The sequence below is a fragment of the Diplotaxodon limnothrissa genome, linkage group LG3, assembly GCF_057381915.1.
Source record: "Diplotaxodon limnothrissa isolate DT_005_m linkage group LG3, D_limnothrissa_male_GT1.1, whole genome shotgun sequence".
NCBI lineage: Eukaryota > Metazoa > Chordata > Actinopteri > Cichliformes > Cichlidae > Diplotaxodon > Diplotaxodon limnothrissa.
The window spans coordinates 57,067,907-57,084,130 of record NC_140598.1 but is presented as its reverse complement, the minus strand read 5'-3'; the positions used below and the strand labels follow the sequence as shown (position 1 = coordinate 57,084,130).

Genomic DNA, 16,224 nt, shown 5'->3' with positions numbered 1-16,224 from the left:
TTGGAAACTATTTCTTCATTAAATTTTCATGAGGCGACATCAGACTAGAAACAGCTTTGAAATGCCATAGTCTGCAGCACAGCCAAACGACAATTATGGCTGCCTTCCAACAATGCTTTTGGGTATCTGGCATGAGAAGCCACCGCCATGGATAAATCTTCTCAGAAACACACAGTATTGCAAATGAGTGATTTCAGACTGTGCTGCAAAAGTTTTCCAATGCAACTCTGTGTCCCCGACTGAACTGATGTGTAAGGTAAAGATTGCTGCATCTTTGAAAATGGACAACTATAGGCTTTTTAAAGGGTTTTGATCATTTCCAAGCCTATGGAGTGCACTCACTCCTTTTAAAAGAAGTTGTTTTCTTTGCCAATATGTGCTTTTAGATATACAGGACATCTTGTCAGGGCACAGACATGGGTGGCATCTGGTTTCTGGAACTGGAACAATGACTCCAAACGCTTTGGGTTCTCTGGGTGGAGGTGGGGGGTTAATTGGGCTTTTCTGGCATATCCCATCGAAGCTTGTGTGGATTGGGATCTGGGGCGTTTGGAGGCTGGGTCAAAACCTTGAGCACCTTGTTCTGCTGTCAGGAGGCCTCTGCCATCAGGGAGTGATGCTGAAATTGGTATATAGTTAAGCTGTGTGTCATACCATGCAGCTAAATGCCAGGAAACGAGGATTCCCAGCAGAAAGCTACATCGTAGGGTTATTCACTTAACCTGTCAGTAGTTTTAATTTTGTGGCTGCCGAGAGCATACGTTATCTTTATCATTTCCAGCTTCCATTAAGGTAATGAAAGATGCTCTGGCTTTACTCTTGTTAAACTTTTGCAGTTATCTGGCATTGTGTCTGCTTGTTGTTGGCACAGTACAGATGCTCGTAAAAACAGCAAGCACTTAATCAAATCGCCTCTGTCACACAGTGGCTTTATTTAATTAACATTGTAAATACTAGAAAAGTATACAAGAAAAAGAACAGGGCTGATTTTTGGATAAAGTACTTAGAAATTATTCAAATATTATTCTTTTTCCCTTGGGAACTTGTTTTTGCCATGATTCATAACCCACCGAGGGTGGCTAAATGATTGATGTTCAGTCTATTGTTTTTTAATGTTCATTTAATAGTCTTCAAGAACTATTAACATTTTCCATCAGCATATATCACCTTAGAAAAAACAGGTCTACAAATTAAACACTGACTCAGTCTGAAGTGTTTAGAAGATGTAAACATGCGATACAAATCTCAGTTGTCATTCCCATAAATATAAACTGGTAATTCAGCGTGAGTTCGGTAAAACATCAAAATAAAAATGTAAAGAATGGTCACATATGTTTAATATATTGATTTTGCAAAAAAGGTGCAGTACTTGAAGTCTATGCCACATTTGGTCCCAATCACTTAGCTCCAATAAAAGCTCTAGGTTAACAACTATTAAGGAATGAACGAGCAGTTTAATGTGAGAGAGTGCGCTGCTCATTCAAATGAAGAAAGACACGAAGGGAGGGGAAATGAATTAATTGTACATGGTAGCTCCTGTCCAGGCTCCCTCCAGCCTGTTCAAGGTCGAACAGACAATTAGTTGATTCTACAGTGAGTCCAAAGTATACCTGATCAAACACAATAGCCAGAGGCAAGCCTATGAGCAGGGATGCGTGTTGAATATAGTAATTAGATGTGACAATCCATGCGAATTAAAATGCAACGCTCACGAGATTGCAATGTATTCTAAAACAAAGTGCTCAAGAGATCATAATTTAGCTATCCTGTAAGTTGTTAGAACTGTTCTCGTGCTGCAGCTTTAAGGACTGCAAAAGAGGGGCAGGGGACATTTCATTTTAAACTAAGTGGTGTACTCTGCAAAATCATGAGGAATCACAGCCGTACGCCTGATTCAGCCTACTGATTAACTACAGCATCACACAGAAGAATTGTGTGAGGGGGAAAAAAAATGTGGGGTCAAGTGAACAACGTGCACTTTTGCCAAACCCATATTATCTAAATGAGCGTTACATTTCGCTAAACCATATTTTTTAGTGCAGTCAGCCGGTGTGCGTCCAGACAAAATTAATGATTTGTTACAAATAGTTCTGGCCTCGTGCATGTATTCCCACTTTGACCAGAAATGTAATTTACTGCTGCTTCGTGAACCCGCGCTCATCAAGAATGGTCACAAAGTCACGACATCGACAGTGAGCTATCTGAAAACTTTCCTCGCACAGATCCCAAACTTTAGATACAACAAACGCAACTACATTCATATTCTCAAGCCGCTTGTAACTCTTAGCTCTACCCTCATTTATTTCATAGTGAAGTGAATTACCATTGTGATAATAAATAAAGGAAGGGGAAATTGAACACAATTGGAAGCTGCTGCTGTGATTAACAACTCATGTCAACAGCGCTGCTGCAGCGTTCTCCTTATAAGGCTAAGAGAGCAAAATTAAATCACATTAATTGCTCTTTAATCGCACATGTTGCACATTTTTGAAGAACGTGGTTTATTGACAAGGCATTAGAGGTAAAGACTGAAATAATTAGTCAAGCAGAGACCAAGTGGTTTGCAGTTTTTTCGACTTGCAGAGATTGTCAGTACGGAGCTGTTTCAGTGCCACTTAAAAGGTCTCAAGTGCATCCTGACAGGGGGGGAACTGGAAAAGTTTGGGGCGCTTGCATTTGTTGTTGAATGTGTAGGCTGGGGTGAATACATTATGTCCTAGGTGCCATGAAAACAGTGCTAAGCCGCTCTGTGCAATAAATGAAAGTCAAACCTGAAGGGTGAAATTAACAGGTAAAAAGCGGAATGGTTTTTACATAATTTTTCTCGCTCGCTTATTCTACCTGGCTCCGGACTGCAATCTCAAGGACACCCTAAGACAAGGGCACTTCCTGCTTTACAGACCCATACTGTATATTCAACAATGGATCTACACACTAAATGAGATGGAAGGGAGAGAAATGCTGAAGTCACCTTCTAAAGAAGTGCTGAGCACTGGTGCTTGATATAAAAAGACTCCCAATGACAATTTGCACACATTAGCCACTGCCAGGCTATCAGGCTATATGAGTGTGTGTTGCCAAGTATTGGATGAGTATAAAAAGGACATTGGCTCAAAAAGTACCTCAGTGAGCAGATTTCTGCAGAAGACATAAGGCCATTGGACATAAACTCACCCCATTAGCAGATTATATCTATTGATCACTCATACAGAATACGAGCATAAGTGAAATCACATTTTCCTTGTATGACAACAGGGGCCATTAAAGTTTCTAAAGTGTTGCTTCAGTACAGCAATAAATTCAATTTTTTTTGTCATTTTTCACTTGTAACTTAAAAGATTTAGTGACCAGAGTGACAAAAAACCTTTTTTTCAGGATTTAATTAAATAGACTTGGTGTGGTCTGAACTGACAGAGGCGCCGTTTAGCCAATCAGTTACTCACAAGTGTACTTTAGTTGATGCAACACCGAGGTAGCTGTACAAGGCGACGTTTACAGTGTCTTAGAAAACTAACGTGGTTAGATCTATGGACACGAATTCATTTGTGAGGCATGGGGACCTGCACATGAGGCCAGAAACACTGCCTAAATTTGGCACGCACTTACATGTTGACAGCTGTGTGACACTGGGTTCAGACATCAAAATGAAAAGCCTGTTTGTTTCTCCTGCTCAGCACCTACACAGGATCAGCAGACGTTCAACCGTGTCTTCGCTATCACTTTCATTTATCCGGTTAATGTCAAGCTGTGCACACAGCACAGGTTTTTTAACAAAGCAACGCTGCAGTGTGCCGGTGTTGCCTGGCATCACATTTAGTTAAGTTAACAGATTCGCAGCTTTAAGCAAAGTAAGTTTGACAATTTATGTGTAGTAAATCTTGATAGTCATGCACTGTTCTAAAAATAACCAAGAAGTAGCACACATTGGTTGTGAAATGAAGTGTAAATTTAAAAAAACAAACACATTCCCCATATCGTGAGTTATGGATGCTCTTTTGTGACACTGAAATCACATTTGGCAAATCACAGCTGGCTCCAAAAATACCCGATGAAGGAATCCGAGAAGAAAATAAGCCTTTGTTGCACCGGACTTTCCAAGTAAAGCCATAAAAACATAAACCTTTCCAGTCACATTCTGGCTTTAGTTCTGTGGTTGCTGCACAAGGATTGGATTTGGTCCGACCCCTTTTCTCCCCAAGCGGAACAAGACTTTTCACCCTCGTGGTTGAGGTTATTCTTCGGGGAAAATCCCCCGAGGACATAATAAGGTATATTTGTTGGACATATTTGAGTGGATACAATCCACTCAAAGAGGCTGTCACAGGTCACTTGCTGTGGCAGCAGCACGGGAGTCTGTGTTTTGGTATCCCGTCTTCGCAAAAGATTGTCAATTATGAACGTGCAGGAATTTGGCTCAGGTGGACGTCTTTAACTATTTACACCACTTCTTGTCGTCGTCCTAAAGATGATTTTTGCCCAATTAAGGAAATCCATCTGATCCTCGCTACCCCTCCCAAGATGAGACTAGCAGAAAAGAAAAGAAGCCGCAAAACATCAACCATGTTGAGTGTGACAGTAGTGCTTATTTTTCTCAGCAGTCTGAGCCCAAACCATTTTTCCCACCACACCATAGCATATAATTTGAAGTTGAGGGACACTGATTAAAAAGCTGTTTCAATGCTCCAAAATCCAAAACAAGTGAGAAAGAAGATCAGAGAATTTAGGAGGGTTAGAGTGCTAATCATATTAATCATACAGTGATTTTACTCAATACGAGAGCATTGTTTGGAATCGACTTTGCTAATACATTAGCCTGCCTCGACTCTGTTTTCTAAAAGAACTCTGTGTACACAGTTTAGGAGAAAGGACAGAGAAATTTAAATAAAGTATGTAAAATGAAAAAAGGATGAATAGCAAATAACTATAATTATTAAGAGGCAGACTTGCTCCAGCGCTGCAGGCTTGAGATTGTTCATATGTTTATGGATCTTTTTAAAATTTTGGTTAACTTTGTTTTTGCCTAAACGTGATTTGTGCTAACGCTCTTGATGTTTAAAGAAAGCAAAATAAAACAAGGTTTTATGAAAAAACAACGTTGTTGATTTCGTAACGGTGACCTGTGTGATTTGTTCACGTTTCTCTAGAAACGCTGCGAGAGACGACCTAAATCCCCGTCAATAAAATGTTCTGTTCGGCTCCTGTTCCACTGACATATTCATTTTTTTCTCCCTTTGGCACGGAGAGGGAACTGTTAATTATGCTTTTGTTTTCACACAAACAAAATTACTCAACCAAACGTAAGAGCTCTTGATTAACAAAAGAAGGCAGCAATTTCATTTTGTGCCAATTCTATGACGGCATCTGTTCCATTCTTCTCTCCCTCCCCTCCGCTCTAATGTTTCACCACTTTCACCCGCATCGCAGTTGATTTCCTTGCTCTATTTACAAGGTACACTTTATACTGTGGTTAAAAAAAAAAGATGCACTTTACAATCCGGCTCCTAAAGAGTGACAGGTTCTGAATCTGAGCCCACCCTTTGCTTTATCAGCTACCTGCAGCTTGGTTGAACAACCTCAATCTTGAACTTGGACATAGTTGCTTAGCTCAACACACCATCCATCATTCTTCCCATTAACTTTGGGCAGAGGTGAAACGTGTCCCCAAATCAATTTTTGATCACTGAACTAGGACATTTGATGGTGTTTTCCTACTTTAGAACCTCTTAAATATTCCTTCAAATCATTTTTCTGCTTTAGGATGCCATGCTAGCAGGTGGCATGAAACAATATTTAACCCTATAACGCCAACTGAATCATATTTGAGAGTTTTTGAGACTTCTACATCAGCCTGATGTTTTTAAGCATGTTTTTAAGCTAAACTGTGAGCAATAAATTGCACAAAAATGCTGCATGTAGCAAAAACGATATGAATTAAAGCTCATATATGAATACTGAATGAATTTTCAGGCAATTTTTTACATTTTTGAGGCTTTGCAGAGTTAAAAAATAAATAAATACTCCACTAATGCCTTAAGATTGCTTTCAGCATATAAATGGGCTGGCACTGCCTTGGGTAGAATACTTGGAATAGTTGAGATGCAAGTGAAAGCGATGACCCCTGACACTGGGAGCATAAAGTAACATTCATGAGTGGCAGGTCCAGCTATTAAAGCAACAAGTCTGAAAAGCACGCAGAGTATAAACATAGATGCGCGCTTCGTCGCAATTCTTAAGAAACTACGAATCGAGACGTCTAAATTCTCCTCGAATGCCCTCAGAGAATTCAGAGCCAGTATTTATCTCGTTGATACATCCCAGTGCTGCTTGGCACATATGTTGTCCAGGCTAAATAAGATTAGGTTTTTTTCACTCTAGAGCTTCCTTTGAGCCTGATTTTCCAAATAAGCCTCCTGGCACCTGCATTGGGCAGATATTGCTTAAGTAATCCAATAATGGAAAACAAAATGCTCAGCACTAGCGTCTAATAGAGCACATGCTGCTGTGTCGAAGGGGGATAATTCTGAAATTCTCCTTCCTGTGTTGCTCTTTAAAGGATTCAGGCTACTGAACTCTGAGTCAACCTTCAAATTGTTTTAAAACATAGCACGTAGCTTTATGATTGTCTAGACTGGAAGAGACTTTTCAAACATGAGAGTCTGGGGTCGTACTTCTGTACGTCCAAAAGCCTTAGATCAGCCGTATGGGAAAATCTTAAGTGGCAAGGGGTTGCTGCTTTCTACTTCAGGTTTTCAAATGCGTCCGTGCAGGACCTGCATGTGAGATCTAATCCTTTTGTATCCAGCAAAGAGCCCGAGGGTTCGTGTTTTCAATGAAAGCCCATGACTCATTTATCTCAAATGAAGATACATTTGCGCGTTTAACATTCAAGATCAGAGAGTGGTGCCTCTCGTTTTGGACGTATACCTGCATGCGCCCGATGTGTGCCAGAGCCTCGTGTTCGGCATTAACGAATCATCTGATGTGAGGTGAAGAAAACCGCACGAGGAATGTCAATTTAACAAAAACAAAACGTGTTTCTGCAGTTGTTCCTTTATGTTTCATTTTGTGCGGTAAAAACAGCTCCTTGGAATCCTGGCTTGGCTCCGGAAAATATGCTTCAGTCTAGTTTATTAGTTGATTCAACAGGTACCGAGCGCGCTAATGAATATTACCGCGAATGTGCCACAGTTGGCTCAAACCGCTAATTTCAATTTGCTGTAATAGAGTTTTAGGAGGAACATTCCCACTCTGACACAAAGTGGCATTAAGTCTCTCCAGCTTGGTGCCTCTAAAAGGTAGTTCAGTAATTTGCTGAACAAATACAGTCTCTTTGAGAAAACTGCTAAAACCCCAGGGCGGACAACGAGGGACCATCGACTATCCACTAAAACTTTTATTTCCCCGCTGTGGCCTAAAGCAGTGAAAAAAGGGAATTGGTTGTGAAATACTATCCTGTGTGTTCTTTAAAACTCCTGCGATGATGAATGTTGGAACGAAATATGGGAGGAGGAAGGTGAAGGCGCAGAAAGCTCTCTTAACCCGAGGTTCACGGCAGTCTGTCTCGGTGAAAAATAGCTTCTTCTCCCCCTTTTGCCCCGCACTGATTGTTTCTTCCATAAATCCCCTTTGAGATTGTGTAATTAATTGAATGCTGCTTATTTGTCATTAAAAATCCTCACCTAATGCCTGAAATTATGAGGAAAGCATTGTAGAGTTGATCTATTAATCACAGGCGACCCCCTCCCCCCCACCCCCACGAGAAAGCCTTCACACGTGAACAATTTCCTCATTCAGAGTGACTTTGGAGAAATAGTTGTAAAACTTTTAAGTCAACATTTTTCTTTCATTAAAGGATTTCATTATGCTCATTTCCAGCTCCAGCTAGATTAGGCTTGCATGATTCACTGTTCAGAATAATCTTAGTTAATCTTTAGCCTCGGAGCTGATCATCTGTTACCTGAGGTCACTTGTTTTAGCTCATCTCGCTTTAAGTCTTGCCTTTTAGTCAGCTTTCTACGGACTGGCTCCTCCAAATCAACAGCAAGAAGGTGAGATCACATGATGCAAAAGCCAAATTACACATATTTCACATTTGCAATCCTGACAAAAACAATACCCAGGTTTCAGCTTTCAGCCTCTCCCTTTAGGAGTCGCCACAGCGGCTCATCTGCCTCTATCTCTTCCTCTGTCACATCAACCCTCTTCACGTCCTCATTCACTACATTTTCTCTGTGGTCTTTCTCTTTCCCTCCTGCCTGGCAGCTCCATCTCCAACTTCCTGTCCTCCTCTGCACATGCCCAAACCATCGCAGCCTTGAGCCTCTAAGAATAAATTATGTTGAGCAATCAAATTAGAGTATTATTGTTATTAATTTGTCCACAACGCCCTTAAAACACAGCTGGAAGGTTTACACTGACACGAAGTGAGGTCCACAGAGAGAACAGCTTTGGTTTTTACAGTTCGATAGAAAATATTGGGTGGAAAAATGATTTCTTTTTTAAAAAAAAAAGCTTTAAAGTGACCCAACAAAATGTCCCTCCAAGCCTGCCTTCCCCCATAGACTTTGTTTTTTTTTTTTTATGGCCACTGCTGCTGGGGCAGATTGGATCAGCCAAGCAGAGGGCATGCAACAGAGATGTACGCCACTTCTGGCAAGGCGACCCAACTCTCCGTAGGCCCAATGTCATTCATAAACATGACGGATTAGCTGTGATATTCCTCCATTTACAACATAAGCGAAGGGAGTGGGAGGAAGAGAATGAAAGCAGAGAGGCAGTGTTAGTGTCGGATGCCCCTTAGGGGTAGCGCTAAAATGGATGGGTAAAGAGTGAGATGAAAAGGAGAGATGAAGCAGGAAGGGCGGAGAGGGGGCCTTTCTCTACAGGCCTGGCTGGGCAAGCAGCAAGACAGGCAGGAAACCAAGCACAAAGCTCCATTTACACTCAGATGCCCCCCCACTTCTTTTTTTTTTCGTTGTTGCTTTACAGACTACATGTCAGCTCAGCCAGATGTACTGTTCTGAGTAAAGATCACCTAGGGGCAAGGTAGAGAGGGAGGTTGAGACCTGCTCTACCTTCAATCAAGTCTTTCTTCGTCTTTTGCGTTCGCCCCTGTTTATCGGCTCCATCAGTCTTGATCCAGTTCATCCCGGGCTTTAAATTTGCTTTACGTCGAGGACTCTCTCGATCAGTCTTTTTGCGTCTCCCGCCTCCGCTTATGTCCTTCTCCCGCCCTCTTCAGGATTTTACTTTGCATATTCCATTTGCTGGTTGTTACCCTGAGCAATGATTCCATTTACTCCAGAAAACAGTGTCCCATTTATTTAGTTGGAAAGGAAGAAAGAAAAAAGAAGTATTCTTGTGGATGTCTTCCATCCACATTTTTTTTCAACTATTAGTAATCAGCAGAGGAGGGAGCAAACTATTTGACAGCGCTTTCAGCTATTTGCCAAACACAAAGGCAAAATGGATGTCATTTAGTCCCTCTCAACATCATGAGATGCACCTTAGGAAGCCTCTTCTTCTTTTTTTTCCCTTTATTATTATTATTTTTTAGCTTTTTCTTAACAGTCCATCAACCCTCATTTGATCCTCCTGAGTGCATTAAGCATTCACAAATAAAGAGGACGTGGAAGGGAATATATAAACAACCGCACGCTACCTTCTCCGTAGAGACGCCTCCATTCTCACCAACGCTCCTGTCACTTTGAAGCACAGACATCTGTTCCGCTTTTATGTCTCAGGCTTAGTCACTGTATATTTACCCTCTCGCCGCCCACTTGGGATAACTATATGTTTGAAACTTTAAGTTTAATAAAGCATCAACGTTTATCATAAAACAACGTTGCCTTATTCGTCTTATCGGTTCAGGGGCAGCTGATAAAGGCCAAAGCCAGAAGCCAAAGCTGGCAGGGGCTCAGGAGAGCATCGGCGACTAGGTGAGGTTTCCTACCAGGCAGCAAAAAAAAGACAGACGGCGAAACCGTGAGACGCTGAGTTGCTTCATTAACCTTCGTGTACTGTACATTGAGAAGCAAAGGCTAGGCTATCTTTAAGGGTTATGCCGTGGTATCGGTAGACTCAGACGAACACTCTGGGAGAAGTATAAAAGGAGTGGTATAAATGTCTGAGGAAGCTGACTTTTATACAAGTTCACTTCCTCCCGAGAAAGGAAAAACCTAGCACCAGCCATTTCAATAATTTATATTTCTAAAAGCTTACTAGCAGGAGAGGGGGGTATAGAGATTATTCATGCTTGCTAACATCCTGCAGAGAGGACCTCTTGGCTCTCAAAGAGCCCTAATGGAAAATGGGGTTGTACCAGGCTTTTCAAATTTAGCAGACAGGCATTCTCCTCCAAAAGTGACTGCGGGAGATGGGTGTCACAGCAGGCGGGTTCTGACATCGTTTTATCACGGATATTGCTATATTGCTTTAAGTTTTGAGATTTGACAGGTGCGCTCAAAGATGATGAAACAGGCAACGACCAAAATATGAGGTTTTATCCCCCTTTGCTTCGAATTAGTCACCGCATTTATTTTTAATATAACACATGTACGGGGAGGGTGCAGCAGCACAAAATTAATTCTTGACGCATCACTTTTCACCAAAGTTGTTTGGTTGTAATTAGCAAGCAACCTTACATGGCTTGAGAAGTTTCTCAAGATCATTAGATGCATTTAGGATGACCCTGCAGGACCAATTAATCTAGTAGAAAATTACTTTTGAGTGCAGCTAAGATCAAAGCTGCTAACATTAGCACCCCTCGACTACCTGGCTCAGACTTACACACTCCTCATTTTATGACCTTGTGTCCCTCCTAGTCTAGCCAAAGGAGTATTCCTGATTAAATATACGTTATGCTCTGCCATATAGTGCAGCGATACCAGCTGCACCCTGTCTTTCAGGCCTTTGGGTAACTTGTGTGTTTGAGGTAGTAGAGAACTCTTGTTTTTCCCAGTGTGCAGCACAAGTAGCAGCAAGTAGCAGCAGCCACTGTGCAATGCATGCTGATAGGGGTAGTTAAGTTACTGCAGACAGCTATAAAGTGTTTCCTAGGGTTTCATTATGACAGATATTGCATTTAAAAGCTAGCCTACAGGTCATGCTAGAATTAATTAGCTGAAAAACGGAGGTTTCTCACAGTCAATGATATTACGTAATGTGCACAAACAGTGATTGTATTTTATCGCGCTCGCGAAGTGACGTTGAAAATGTATGAATTAATATCTGATCTCATGGTCGACATAAATGTTTCTCTAAACATGTAGATGATATAAGAAACGTTAGCATGTTAACAGATTCATATAAGATGGTAAACATCCTCAACAGAATGCCCTCTAAGCAGGGTGTCAGATGCTAGTTTGTATTATGCTCGGTGCTTAAGCTAAACCTTACAAACTTCTACTGAAGAGTCTTAGCACGGTTGCCAAATCTCAGACTACAGCTTGTGAGACATGCTTTTTATCTGCATTATTATGCTCTCACGATGCCCAAACAAGTCTCACACCAAATAGGAGGAAGATTCAAAGGAAGCCCATCATGAAAAGGGTTAGATTAAAAAGCTTTTTTAGCATTTGCCTCACAGCCAAACACATAATTTCAACCCCAGTCCTTTATAGATGTGCCTGAAACGCACAAAGACTTAAATTGTTACCTTTAGTGATGTGCGGATCGATCCTGAAATATCGATTCCTCCGATACCAATCATTTATGTTCTAGAATCGATTCTCACATTAAAATATCGATATTTTAGTAATTTAGAGTAAATTTGTAGTTTATCATTAACAGGAACACAGTGGAAAGAAACTATAACATTCGGATTGCCTACATTCAAAGGAACTACTTCCTCTTCCGCCTTTCATAGTCATGTGCGAAATACGGCTGTATAAATGTCTCGCAGCCCCTTGGCGTGCGCACTCACAACAATGGCTGAGCGTAATTGTGCGGATGTATTTTACCTCCACAAACAGCTGAGCCGTGGTTTGCAATAAATGTGGCAAAAAAAGTGAGGTGTTGTGGCCATACTTGCCAACCTTGAGACCTCAGAATTAGGGAGACATTCAAAAGGGCTGTTTGGGCGGATAAATATATTTTACAGGGTTTATTTATCGGATAAAATACGTTAAATGTCACCGTTATTATTGGCCGGCCCGGAAACAGCGGGGGTGTCCAAATTCAGAGGCTGCTTCCACCTGAGGACCGGCCTTCGCGGTCTAAAGAAAGCCGGGTAGTACGTCACGAGCTCCCTCGGTGGAGTGAAACTCTGCCGTCTGCTCCTTGCTGTCTAAAATATAACCGGACACTGACGTAAACTCTTCTGTTTAATCAGTTTTCTGTTTGACGTTTATTCAGCTGTGTGAAAACCCCGGAGGAACCCTCCCGAGGGAATAATAAAGTTTAATTTAATTTAATCTAATCTAATAACTTTAATCTCAGCCAAACCGATTTACTCACGAACAAATAAAACACTGGAAAAGCCAAACAAGAACATTTTTAAGTTATCAAAGTGACTTGTACATCATGTTTAACCCGAGTGGTGAAAGACCGCGGGGGTTTGAAGACTATGTGTCGGTCGGCTCAGATATTTGAAGTTTACACAGCTACATTCTCACCTGAAAATATGTTAAAAGTTTTTTTGCGACCCAGAAAGAGAAATAAGAGTGATATTAAAACTAAGTCGCTGCCGTCATTGTTGGAAACTGGAATTGGCTGGGCCGCGCTATGAATTCTGCAATATGGTTTTTCAACTTTGTTGTCCGGGTGGAAAATCTGGAGAAAGGTGGGATTCTCCCGGAAAAATCGGGAGGGTTGGCATGTATGGTTGTGGCAACATCACTAACCTTGTCAAACACCTCAGAGTAAATCATATCACAAAATATGACGAGCGTATGTTGAGGCGAACTGAAGAGGAGGAGAGGGACAGGTGCTGCTAGGGTGAGAGTCTCTCACGGAGTCCTTTAGTCCTCCAGGCAGGCAAGGTGTTCAAATAGCACACAACTTTAGTTTTTTTATTTCTATATGATGAACTCTGCATTATTAAGTGATAAGAAGAAGGTATTCTGATGTCCTGTAATCATTATGACGCTATAATTTGAGATACAATAAATAAAATCCGTTTTGTACAAAGTATCGGTATCGGATCAGTATCGTCGATACCACCCTGAATATTACTTGGTATCGGATCGGAAAGGAAATCAGTGGTATCGCACATCACTAGTTACCTTAACTCAGTGGTTCCCAAACTTTTTTTTGCTGGGCCCCCCTTTGTTTTACAAGAAAAATGTTGCGCCCCCGGGTGCACGCGCGCATGCACGCACATACACGCACACATCCTCCAACCACACACACCCATATTTTGCTCCATTGCGGTTTATTTCACACCTCAAACATTTAGTAAACAATTAAGCAAATACAAGTAATCTGCAATAAATGACAGGTAGTAATAAAATAAACTACTAACTCTTTTACTAACACCTACACGGGTACTTTTGAAAACGCAGCTGTTTCGTCCACACGTAAACGGCGTTTGGAATCACCGAAAATGGTGATTCCACCAGGGGTTTTTTTGTGCATCATCAAAGGTATGTGCCTTTTCTCACGTCACGCTGTGCGCCACATTATTTTTTACATGAGATGAATTGCAGAATGATAGAGACAAAATACTGTTAATCTGACTATCTTCAGGTTTTATACGCTTACATACACACGCATTTAATGTCCCTCCATTTAGAAAAGCAGAGGCGTCACGATGTGATTATTTTACATGTAGTTGTTTTTTTTCCTGTGTAATAATATTCAACATTGCTATCAATACATTTTTCAAAAAATGTCTGTCTGTGCAAAATGGGTTTAAAAACATAAACAGCTGTGGGATTTGTCCGTGATTTGGAGAGCCCAGCGCTGCTCCCAACGAAGGGAAAACCAATTCTGCAGGGGAGACCTACCTCAGCACTTGTGCAGGTGAAACCAAAGGGCAGATATGCTTCACCATATTTTCTAGTCTTTGGCTTAGAATGAAGTTGGTTTGGAAACATACTCAGCGATGCGTCATCTCCTGCTTTGCGTTTCTGTGGGCGCCCCGTGGGGGCGGGCCCCACACTTTGGGAAGGTCTGCCTTAACTCACTGTCTTAGGTCATGTTATAAGTTGCATGAGGTTATATTATATTAGGTTTAAAACTGGAGATCGACCATAGGTCTCTTATTGCAATACATTAGATCTAAAATAAGAAATAGGAGACTGCACTAGAACATCTAATTGATGTGGATTCCTGAAAAAGAAGTGAGTATTAAAGGTCAGCATTGAGTGCTGTTTGATCTGGTTACATTACAATACCTCTCATTTATATTGCATTCAAAATCAAACCAATTTGATAAAGTTTGAGAACTCTATTTGATATTTTTGGAGCCTGATGTATCCAACATTTTGCTGCAGGGATTTTTTTAAATTATTCATTTATTTATTTATTTTGAAAAGCCCCGATAACAAAGGGCTTATTGTACATTACTACTGAAGTTTTTCGCGTTGCAAGAAACAGAAACGATTTGTTTTGTTCTACCCCTCAGCCTCCTGGTAGACACACCTGTGGCATCAATTTCCAAATCCTAGGTCAACTTGTTCTCAAGTTATCGAGATTTTCAGACAACGTGACCTTTGACTTTTAGGTCGAGATCACTGAGATTCAGACTCATCTGAGAATTTTAGCAGATGCATCTATGGTATCAACTTGAAGCTCCTACGATGCCTCGTTCTCGAGTTATTGCATTCACAAACGTAGGTGCTTAACCTGTGCCCCCGGCAGGGTGACAACAATACCCCACCAACCTTTTACAGCAGAGGGGTAAAAAGTGTTGGATGGATCAATTCTTTACTCATAAAACTGAAAAACATATAAACATATTACAAGACCTTTGTCGTTATTATGCAAGCATAGAGAAGTTACATTTATTCTGACCTCACATGTTGAGTAAAAATTATGTAAGTTTGAATAACAGACAAATGCTGACACACAAAAAGTGTCATAAAAAGCACTCATACATATTTCTTTTAATAAAATTCTGGAGTTACATCATTAAAAAGGAGACAACAGCACAACAGGAGCGTATATAAAATATATATTTATAATAGTGGCCATAATAATGAGTTATTTACAGACTATGTAATGTAGAAAAAGTAGATGATAGGACTATGCAGGGTTTTATCTTCAATATGAAGCTTTTTCTGCAAATTCCAGTTTGATTTACATTTTTTAGGTTTTCAGCTGTGACACAGAGGCCGTTCTCAGCATTAAATTCAGCACAAAAATGGTGCACTCTGTACTCTGATACTGAATGAGGAAACTGTTCACACAGTAAAATCAATCGTGACCCTATTACGGGCCGGTGGTGCTGCGAGGCCTATGTGGAGGACAGCGGCATCTACGGCCAGGAAGCAAACACAAAATGTGCATTCCTCATTTGTCTGAATCAATAATTATTAATCTGTGTGGCCGAGTTTCGTTTTATTAAAATAAATACAAAGCCGAAACACGTGCAGAGTTATCTATCACGGTCTGAGTGCAGTCACACAGCGTCTAAGGCACCAGCAGATGTTTTCTCACATGCTACGTGGCTGCAAAAGTCCCAACATCCATCTTGCAAGCAGCACTTTTTGTTTTAAATCATCCTGCATACAATACAGATAATGATCGGCTCTCGTGATTAACCACGCGGTACGTTACAGAGGGGTTTGAGGGATGATCTTTTTTTTCTTCTTCTCCTTCTCTTTTACTTTCCCGTGAAGATCAATTTCGTCGAGGACAGTCAACTCCATCTTTTTAATTACAATAACGAATAACTTGTCATTACGTGCTCCATTTTTGTGACGTATGATGAAGCGAAGTTGAGAAGTAGCATCAAGGCCAAATCCCCAGCAATGTGGCTATTTTATGAAACATCTAATGATGATAATAGACTCTCTGTGACGCTTCCAGCATTGCTAGGAAAAGCTGTTTGTGAGGAAAAAAAATATGCTGCAGATATAATGACTAGTTAGCAACCGCATGAAATGTTGGTGGCCTCTGAAAAGCCAGAGACTGCGAAGAAAAGGAGTTTAACAATCTAAGGATGAATCTGCTTTGACTGTGCGAAAAAACACAAAACAGAAAAAGTGTTCGGATAAGTTTCATACTTAAAAACTCTTACAACGAGTCAGCATGTCATCCCAGCACCATTTCCTTGGAGGA

The 16,224-nt window shown here is 40.9% G+C and overlaps 1 protein-coding gene across 1 annotated transcript in view; it reads right to left on the bottom strand.

The window, feature by feature from the left end:
- ptprda (protein tyrosine phosphatase receptor type Da) overlaps positions 1-16,224 on the bottom strand; it is a 418,772-nt gene that overhangs the window by 52,037 nt on the left and 350,511 nt on the right. The window lies entirely within an intron of this gene.